This window comes from Protomyctophum bolini (genome assembly GCF_963924005.1).
Source record: "Protomyctophum bolini genome assembly, chromosome: 16".
Classification (NCBI taxonomy): Eukaryota; Metazoa; Chordata; class Actinopteri; order Myctophiformes; family Myctophidae; genus Protomyctophum; species Protomyctophum bolini.
The window spans coordinates 29,224,579-29,235,523 of NC_137877.1; the positions used below are offsets into that span (position 1 = coordinate 29,224,579).

Consider the following 10,945-nt stretch of genomic DNA (forward strand, 5'->3'; position numbering starts at 1 on the left):
GAAGAGTTTCACACACACAAACATATATTGGCGGTTGGGAGACTTAGAAGCTGCTTTGTCCTCTGTCGAATGGCAAACAATAGGGACAGCAACCTTCAGCATCGTCCGACATCACCACTTGTCCGCAATAGCTGGGAAGCACTTACAGCCCCCCCTCCCCACTTTCTTGTCTCTCGGTCTTGCCTAGTAACAGCCCTGGCGACCAACCGATTCTGCATGAATGATTGCTCTCAAATTTCTACACTGTTGTCATAGCGACATCGAGATTCACGCCAGGGCCCGACCTTCAAGTTTTGTTTAATAAGCATAGCCAGAATCACACAAAGAATGCCTGATGAGTTCTAATTTGAAGAGATGGCAAAGATGAAAAAGATTTATCCCATGAACTTTTGACAGGTTAACAACATCCATTCTTTTGTGGTCCATTCATAAGAGAGGCCTGCCCATGAAACAATGGGTATTTAACATGGCTCGAAGCCTTGAAGGAAGTGGAGGAGCAGGTATGGAGTAACAATGTCTCAGCCATTGTACACGGTCATGTTTACAAATGTAGGCAATGAATAGACATTTTATAGTCTTTTTTGCAGAGCTGAGGTGGCGCTTGTTTTACAGGTTAGTGTTAGGTTTAGGCATAGTTTTACTGAGGTTAGGTTTAAGCATAGTTTTTGTGATGTTAGAGTTAGGTTTATGCATAGTTTTTGTGAGGTTATATAACCCCGCCCTACTAGTTGTAGCTGGCGTTGTACAACAAGCGTCCCATCAGCTCCCATTCGAAACCCATGCTCTGCAAAAAAGGTAGTCCCGGTTTTATAACCAGTCAATTTTATACTCTCTCTCTGAGACACCGTCATTCATATAAGGCACAGACTGTAGGCCCTAATGTTTAACTGAGCAAAAAAGGCTGTACTCTTGTGTTTAATGATTTTCTCCCAGTCTCCAGTAGTAAGGCCAATGTTTTACTTTTCTGTTATAATACTATAGCTAACTGTGCGCATCAGACCATCGAAAGTGAGTACCTCGCTTTACCCGCCAGGGTTCTTAATTAGAATATTGCATATGGCTGACATTCTTTTCCCAAACCACATTAAAGTGCCATGATTGCATTCATTCTTAATGTGTGTGGAGCCAGGCACCTAATCCTGGGAGTGTTAATAATTCCATTCTGTATTCATTAAAATCAGGTGACTGATGTGGCACTTGATCATCGTAAACTCTATTATAAACACCACTGATTGCTCATCCATGTAGTTTGGGCACATCTAACACAAAAAAGCTTTGAGCGTTATTTACATAAACTCAGATCTGCCTAAGATTAGGGAAACAGGTTGTCATTCTCACACATTAGACATGTCTGCTTAGTGCTTATTCACCTTTACCCTAGAGGCAAAATGAGGAAATTCAATCCCAGGTAGATTTCTTAACTTGGGGCAAAGTTTCTCATCAAGGCTGAATATTCACATATAGATACACACAGATAATATGTATGAGCTGCTAATTAGCGAGTACAGTATAGTAGTGACCATGGGAGAATGACTGCTATTCAAAAGATATGAAAAGAGATTATATTGACAGTGATACATCCAGACTCTAATTTCTACATTAGGCCTAATTTACCAGCTGCTATACAATAGCAAGCCAAATCTATAATCAATGTCCAGGGTAGTCCAGTCCTCTACCCTCTTTTTGAAACCGCCTCCTCGCCACTTGCCCTACACACTTCCATCGATATGCACGTTCATGCGAGGCTGCGCCATGTTAAGTGTCGTCCGAAACCAAGCAGCCTTGAGTGGAAGTGGCTTAAAGCCCTCAAGAGCGAGTCTATGCCGATCTAGACTCGATTGCCTTGTGGAGAGAGACCTGATCTCTGATTCTCTGTCCGCATGGAAACCGCGACCTACAAAATGTAAGAACCACTATAAATAAACTGCTCCTAAACAATCTTCATCTGATGCAGAACAGACAACGCTCCAACTGATGTTCACAAGGGCTCTTTATTTAGCCCACCGTGAAAAACTATTAATTTAATAAACCACACAAACACCTTTTAACACAAAATGATTTATAAACACCATGGATGTATAGGAAATGTCCTTTTGATAATCACGCTGTAATTTTAAAAATAACAAACAAATTCACATTCTCATATCAGAAAATTAAAATGACCGATTACAGGGGCCCAATTTCTTTATAAGACGTCATACTTATTACGTAATCACTTTAGCTGTGATTTTATTATTTTTTTGCCACCACAGGAACAATATGTAATATAGCCTACCACATAAATAACTGATTTTCAAAATAAATGTAGTAAATTAGGCTAAACAGTGTTGCTGAACTTGCTGGCTCAGCAGTTCTGATGCGAGTAAGAGCAACATTGTCTTTTACTCCACCAGGGTTACCCGGGAGCTTTTCAACGTTGAGGCATGTTTGAGAGAGACAACCATTACTCTGAATTTACAGTTGTACCGGAGGCTGTGGAAAGTGACTGACATAATTGTCTATCCCTGAGAAAGTCGGAATCAGACAAGACATTGCTCATCCGTCACCCATTAAACACCTCCCATGCCTATTTCACACCTATTAAATCAACATGCGACATAAGCTCATGTGTACAGTGTTGATATATTTAGCTCCAAAGAAAAACACAATTATCAAGTGAGGTTATGAGTTTAAATACACAGTAGGTCTGCCTTATAAATTCTCATGAGTCCCAGCCTCTTTCTATCTCAACTTGTCTGGGTGTATTAATACATTATTTTTTGTCCTTGATAATTAGGGAGTCTTATAATCCTCCTTACCAGACTAGAGACAACAATTACATCCTCTCATCTATGATGTCATCAGGCTGACTCCTTGACAACAGGTTAGCTACAATAACTCATTGCAAGAGTCCACTCATTTGCTCCTACTGCTAAATGAATAGTATTGATGTATTATGCCAAGTATTCTGATAATCATAATCTATATTTGAATAATTAACTTGGGCATAGGATCATAGCATACAGCTCATCCATATACAGTATGAGTATATGACAAATAAAGTAATAGTCGTTGAATGTGTTGTACATATTTTGGACACAAGTCAATGTTTTGCAGCCCAGTAGTCTACTATTTGACTAGGGGTAAAACATTAACAGGCATGGTTCAAAGTCTACAGGAAGTTTTTGAAAACAGTTTTTCTTACACTGGGATTTGTAGGTCAGACGGTAGGGTCTTTGAATGAGTTATCTTAACAAGAGAAAACAGACTTGGGGAAAAAGTAAAGTCATAAAGTCATAGGACTCCGCCGGCAACATGGGGTCTTGAACCCGTTGACTATTTTCAAAGCAGATGTGCATACTGCATAACCAGTAAATCACTCCAGGGTTCTGGCCGGTAAACATTCCACAGGTGTTCAGTCCAGACAGTTTACAGATAAGGGCTCACCACCACTCAACACCAGGGTACAGGTTTATTATTAGCCTAGCTCTCATTATCAAACACTGGAGAATTCATCAGTACCGCTTAGTTTCCGCCAATGGAAAACTCATAGGTCTCCAGCTACTTAAAATACTGTATACTAGTATACAGGCACATGCACAAGACAGCTAACCTTCAACAATGATACTGGTTAGTGTAATTACATCTGGTACCGTTAACAAACATTTCGGCTTTCCAGCCTTTGTCAGAGATGAAACGGAGAAATAAAATAAACTTTGATCCTGTCATTCTGAGTGTGACATTTTGCTTGTCACAGTTGTCGTCACCATGATCATCTTATAATAATAATAATAATAATAATAGTCATTAGACTTGTACAAAAGGGTATAGTAGAGCCTATAATACTGTTATGCTAAATGCCAAAGTAGTCAAATAACAACAAAAATAACAGTGAAATTTAGGAGTGCTGAGGATGAAAATAATATGTAATGGCTGCCCTGAGCCCAAACCGTTTGAGAACCACTGCGTGCATTACAGGCAAATTCATTCATAGAAAGTGTTCTTTTGACAGCATAGCAATGACAGCCAAGTATGGAAGAGGAAGACTAGGCAACCAAAAAGTACAAACACTTATATAATCGACAACCTATTAGAAAATGTGTCTCCAATGAGAACTAATTAGGATGAGTGCACTGCACACACTCAGTGTCACTTTAACTCATCAGAGTTGGTGAGCAGTTATCAGAATTGTATAGTGAATCCTGCTAGCATTTATTGTTATTTATATTTTTACATTTGAGCCCAGCCTCCACATGTGCAGGTTTCATCGGGACAGTTCCTGTTCAAATCTGTTCAAATCTAACTTCAGGAACTGGCTACCTCCCCTTAGGAAAGAGATCTCTGGACGTCAAACTAGAAATGGAGACGACCTGGACACCCCATCATGCTTTTTTAAACCTGTGATCATGCTGAAAGTTGAATAAACATAAGTTCCAAGCTCTGACGTCTGCAGCTCTCTGGGCTCTCAAAAGGCCCAACAAAAAATGTGAATCAATGGCAGCCACTATGAAAAGGTATTTCTAAAATACATGTGTCAATCAAATGCATAAACAAGGACAAGCAAGCGCCAAGCACACACACACAAACAGTTGCAAAAACGGTGTGGTTTTCGTGAATGAATTATTGCCGTGTCAGTTCAGCGGAATGCCTCATTGGGCTGAGAATAGTTTAATTATGTGTGTAATCATAAAACATCTTTGGCAGGTCAAAATAACTGGGGTGCTGCTAAACTCTATTTTCTCATTGGAGCTAATGAGGTTGCTCTACGTTTCACAGGGTATAGCAGGTATATAGCAGCGTTGTTTGTACTTTGTAGTCTGTGCTCAAGCACTGCACACATGCGGAACGTAGCCTCAAATCCACACCCAAATACAAATGCAACTCAATATGCATGGCTATCATTCTGTTACATTTTAATAGATGGCCTGGGGGTGAACCAGGGCAATTAAATGGTAAGGCAAGTATTTTGATACAGAGACTGTCTTGATCCCTTGAGAAAACGGAGCTAATGCAATTACACAATGCAACATAGCCAACAGGCTAGACACCGGTTAATGTGTATGATCTGGCAACAAACAGCCACTGCTAAGAAGCAAAGTACATGATTGTAAGGCATGATGAACAGCATCTAGTCATTTTGGAGTTTTGGGAGCTCCAAGTATGTCCTCTCCCCTGATACCATCACTTGTGGTAGTGAACTAGACCAGATATGGTTAAAATATATTCCCTTTCTTTCAACTGAAGCCATGTCAGGTTATTGTGATGCGTGTGTGTGTGTGTGTGTGTGTGTGTGTGTGTGTGTGTGTGTGTGAGTGAGAGAGAGACACACACACACACACACACACACACACACACACACACACACACACACACACACACACACACACATAACAGTGCATAACAAGTTATTGCTTTGTTCCATTTCCAAGAGCTGGGGGCCAATTACTTCTGCTTCTGTTATTAAACCGTTTCACAACAGTACCCTAAAACCACTCTGACAACGATGACATGAAAATGGCTCAGCAATGATGCAGGAAAACCACTTATTATTAAATACATTTGGTCTCCTTTTCCAACAGCCTCGTTGAGTGTTATGCAGAACATCATCAATTCTCTACGTCCAAGTAACAGAGGTTGGTAAGCTTCTGGTAGCCGAGAGATCCTCTGAAATGGATGGTCAGCTTATGTTACCAGTACACCATCCGGGCATAATGTCTTGAAAACAATACCAGGCATCTACATATTCAAAATGAAAGCCTGATTTACATCAATTTATGCTGATGACAATCCTAAACTGAACTATACACTTCTTAACCTGTCTTCCATGCTACAGGTACTGACTGTCTTCCTTGAGTGACAGTAGTCAGATGTAGAACATATCCATCACCAACACTGTGTGAGGGCTGGCTGTCAGGTCATTGGCTCCAATGAGACTCACTCTTCAGCCATAACAATATGACTCAAGACTCTCAAGCCGGCAGCAGCACCTGTTACTGGCCAACTGGCAAAAGAAAAAGGCTGGGAACCATTAAGGCCGACATGCCTGCCCTGCAGTGTCACTTCAATGGATGCGTGCTGAGCCATGTCAACTTCTTACATCATTGCAGCTGATACACCAGTATAAGTAGCCATATGCTTTGGCATATGATAAGCGCATTAATCTGTGATAATGGTACCATAAGCAGCATAGATTTGTTAGGAATGCAACGTTGCTAGAATCCAAAAACATATGTTTGTCTGCACAGCAAAATAGGTTCCATCTGAAGCTGAGGGTGGGCTGAACATGTAAACACAGCATACATGTCATGTAGGTAAACATATGAAGACAAGACACTCAGCCAGCCAGTATCCTGATTCAGACAAGTGATTGGGGCAGTGTGTCAGGTAAAGACTTCTAGGGGTAGAGAGCCTGGTAGAGAGGCTTTCAATATCACAATACTGCCCAGGGAGGCCACTGACTGGGTAATTTTTTTAAATTGCCTGTTTTGGTCAGCTGATAAATCTGACATTTAGTATAATTTTTAGGAGAAGAAAAAATACACCAAAAAATTAAGTATTAAAGCATTTTATGTAAACATTGGTCAAATTGCAATAACTAAATCCTGTGGGCGCACATGATTATAGTATGTTAGCCTGGACCCAGGGCCCAGCCTGATTTCAAAACCACTGCTATCCATCTAATCTGAAAATACAGCCTAGTTTAGGCTTCAAAAAGACTGTATCGTTTAAAAGTGTAATAAACTTTTCTTTATGGAGCAGGATGTTACCCCACGGTCAGTGGGAGTAGAATTTGTCATCAAAGTTCTTGAGTGAAGCCTATTCATTGTTTTGAATGTTACAAAAGGAAGCAACAAACTTGACACATGTAGACTATTCAACAATGGCATGTTTATACAGATAACATTTCACTACCACGACTCCCCAATACAGCACCCCTGCCTACCAGATGATTGGCAGTCTGGAAGCAGACAATTATGGGGCCAATGCAGGACATTTTGAAGACCAATGCAGTCTTCACAAAACTTTTATTTTAACTATTTTAATGCGCGACGCATTAGAGCTATGGACCAGAGCTAACTATTTGGATGCATTGTGGCTTTAAAATAAACACATCCCTTTATTGGTAAATACCGGTAAGCTAGTAAAGCTACACAGTAACAGCCTTAAGTTGCAATGTATCCATTGGCAAATGGCAATGTATCCATTTTGAACTCTCGGAGTTTACAAATGTAAGTCACATTTTGTTTACAGTTGTACACTCTCAGAGCAAATTAACAGTAACTGAAAAAACTATGGAAGTTGACAAGTTTTTATAACTGATGACGCGACACCCGACTCTCTATAATAATTGTACACGTACAATACAGAAAATAGTAACAGTGACCGCTGCTGTCAGACAGTGATTTTCGCTTCCTCGATAGACATGTCTCAACATTCCTCCCTTCGTTACACTCTGGAGTCTGTAGGCGGAATTCTTTAACGAGTTTCCTCTACTTTTTACACCGTGAACCCCGGCGGACAAGACCAAAAGAAGATAAGACGACAGAGGCGAGTATGTCGATACAACTGTGAATAATGAACAAGTAAATGTCTTACCTGATATAAATTTCATGGATATCCAAGAAAGTACTAAAACTTTCCCCGACGCTTATCTCCACATGAATCCCTTGATGAACCCAAGGTGCTGGACGATGCCGGGGCTCCTCCTTCCTGACTAAACTTCATGAGGTCATCTGGGACTGGAAGGGAGCGCCGGCCCAAAACACACGCACACGCAAACACACACACACACACACACACACACACACACACACACACACACACACACAGCTTGGAGAACCACGGTCTCCCCCCCCCCTCCATGCATGCGCCGTGCACGCCCATCAACACACACACACACACACACACACACACACACACACACAAGGCTGGGAAATCCAGCCGCCCCCTCCTCTCCCCTCCCCGCGTCCTGCGCGCCTATGTGTGAAAGGACAGGACTCACTCCAGTCCCAGGATGTACAATACAGGCCTTTTGTGTTACTTCTTTGTCTCTTTGTGGTCACATTAACTAACCACAATTACGATACCAAACGACCAATTATACATTACGGTAAAATGTATTACACATTGTAACCTCTCTTATATAAATACAACATTATCCAAGACCGGCGCATACACTATAGATTAAACTATACGACACATAAACTGGAATAATTGTATTGGCCTCGAATCCCCCGGGCTCTGACCACACGTTTGATATAAACTTGGCTCAAAGGTCTATAGCGCCCTCACGAGGCAAAAGTGTTTTATGGCAATTGCAGCTTATTTAGTTGTCAATTAGATTTTAGCTAGTTTTTCATGTTTTGATGTAGCAAAGTCATCGTTAACTTGCCCTTTTAAACAACCAGTATTATTAAACATCTAACTTACATAACCTTATAGCATGTAATAGGATGGCTTCACAGCCCGCATAAGCTCAATTGTACTGATATAGTACATTGTTGAAGGGCCCCACCTCTTCTCTGTGTGAGGCAAGATTTTGCAGTGGGCCTTCAGTGTTTTCTCAGCTCCTCAGATGGCTTGGATGGGCAGTCATTGGCAGCTAAATCCACCATGTCTGCAACTCTGAAGACCACCAACTGCTCTGTTTCTGAAATAGAGCTGCAAACTAAGGCCTCTGTGCTGCACACACAGATGGTCTCAAAGGCATGTGCGACCAGAACAGGCTTCACAGCAACTTTAGGGTCAGCGTGTTTTGTTTACAATGTTATCAAGTATTTTCTTGGTATTAAGACAAACAGATAGTTTGTGACCATTTTGGCCAAACAATACACAAGAATGTACAATAATTAAATCAATTGAACACATCATGTAAACATTTAGCTAGAAGCTCATTTCCTTCTGTACACAGAACAATGTTTGGGATGATCAGCAAAGTCAATACCTGCGCCGTAAAATCCTGTGGTTAATGTATCTATTTTAATTACCAGTATACAAATGTAACCCGGTCGATTTGGTTACATTTGTACACTGTCAGAGTTAACAACATGAACCCAAGCATTCCTATTTTGGGGTATGCATTCACCAAAAATAGATCTACAAGCTCAGAATTGTTCACATTGCAACATGTGACACGCTGCGACACATGGCGCATTGTGAGCTTGTAGATCTGCTATTTGTGGTGAAGATATTTAGTGTAGAAGGAAAAGGGATGGGGCCTAGACTAGTATAGACCTTTGGGGGCCTCCGGTCAACTATTTACAGTATATAGCATTTAAGTATGTATATTAACACTTAAGATTTGGTGATATTATGCAGTCTTCCTAGCGCCCTATTCGTATAGCATTGCTTGAATTCATTATACCTGTCATATACTTTTTCAGATCAAAGAGCTCCATGCATAGACTGGACAAAAAAAAGAACAAAGGCAACAGCATCTCTAGTTTATCCAACCCCACCATATGGTTGAAACGGATGTTGGCTTGGAGTCTGGCAGCTGTTGAAAAACGTCTGTTTCAGTATTCTATTCTACCTCCCCATCTTTCAAAATGCCTCAGGGTAGTACATATAGTCCATCTTTGTGTTTCTTGCTACCCATTAGGCTCATTCTGTAGCACAGACAACATGGCACAGCAGAGGCAACAGAACAAAAGGTGAAATACAAGTAGGCCCAAGCATGGAAAGTGGAGAGCAGATGAAATTGTTAATAATCTGGTCTGCCTCCTTCTGTCCTCTTGTCTGGGACCTCTGGGTTGTTCCCACATCCTTTACAATGCATTCCAGTACAGTTTTCATAAAGCACCTCCTATAAGATGATTACAGACATGGGACTAGTTTACCTGCTGTAAGCCCTATGGGCCTATATTGCTGTGAGCCGTCTGTCTTTTTCAGTGCTGCACCAATACTGGCACAAAGCGTGATTTTCCATCATGTTTTGTGCACCCCGCTGTTCAGTTTTATATGGGTATTATAGAAGCATGCTGTTAAGCCACATTTGGTACTAGCCCAATTTAACAAAAGTCCTGGGAAGATGACAGGCTAGTCTGTTCATGTTGCTCAACCACCACACACACACACATAGGGCTATTTGTTCAGTGTTATAAAACCAAATGGTGTTGATATGCAGAGTAACAGAACTGCAATAATGTTAAGAGAAACTGCCATATGACTTCATATCAGCACTATTTTTTTTTAAATGTATAAAATTAGTTATTTTCCCTCTCAATTACCAACCTTCAGCTGTTCATTCCACAAGCAATTTAAATGCTTGTTCCCCCCATGCCTAATTTAGACTTCCTCATATACGGTGTCACACACCAAAACTAGCAGAAGTTCACAAGGCATTGCATCCATAATACATTGAGCTTGTAGATTTATGTAGGTCATTTTCAGACACCAGCGTATAGAAGCTACCATATTACGAAGTTACGTTGTGAACTTGCTCTGTCTGGAAGACCCAGACAAAGTATTAATAAACCATGGTTAATGGATCCGAATGGCTAGATTTTGTACCCACATTTGTTTGAATGGCAGTTCTCAAAGAGTTGCGCCATTCATAGTGCTTGGTTGAAATAGTCATCTCAAAATAGTCTGAACATGCAGACACTTGCTACAAAGATGCATTCAGTTCAAAGATGTGTACAAAAACAAAGTTACCGTGATGACATGGTGGAATTGGTAAATAGCTTACAGTACCTTCTGAATGATGACTATAATCATCTACATACTGTTATCTCAGAAAAATATTTGATACTATGGGACATAAGTACTAAAGGGGATAAAACACAAAAGTACCAGTAAAGTATAATTGCATATCTACTACTAGAAGTGTAGTAATTTCTGAAGCCATGGACCTTCAAACCTATGCTTCAAACTTAACATTTGGCGCCACCCAGTGGATATGATGGGTTACTGAGAGGCTAAATTAGAATTCTCCATGAAAAAAAACAAAAATACAAGCTGCCCG

At 40.6% G+C, this 10,945-nt stretch overlaps 1 protein-coding gene across 3 annotated transcripts in view; it reads right to left on the bottom strand.

The window, feature by feature from the left end:
- tanc1b (tetratricopeptide repeat, ankyrin repeat and coiled-coil containing 1b) overlaps positions 1–7,779 on the bottom strand; it is a 140,063-nt gene extending 132,284 nt beyond the window's left edge. For all 3 annotated transcript variants that reach the window (XM_080786507.1, XM_080786508.1, XM_080786506.1), the window contains exon 1: positions 7,576–7,779. The gene's annotated coding sequence lies outside the window, so the exon portion shown is untranslated. The remainder of the gene's footprint in view (positions 1–7,575) is intronic.
- Positions 7,780–10,945: the final 3,166 nt, after the last annotated feature.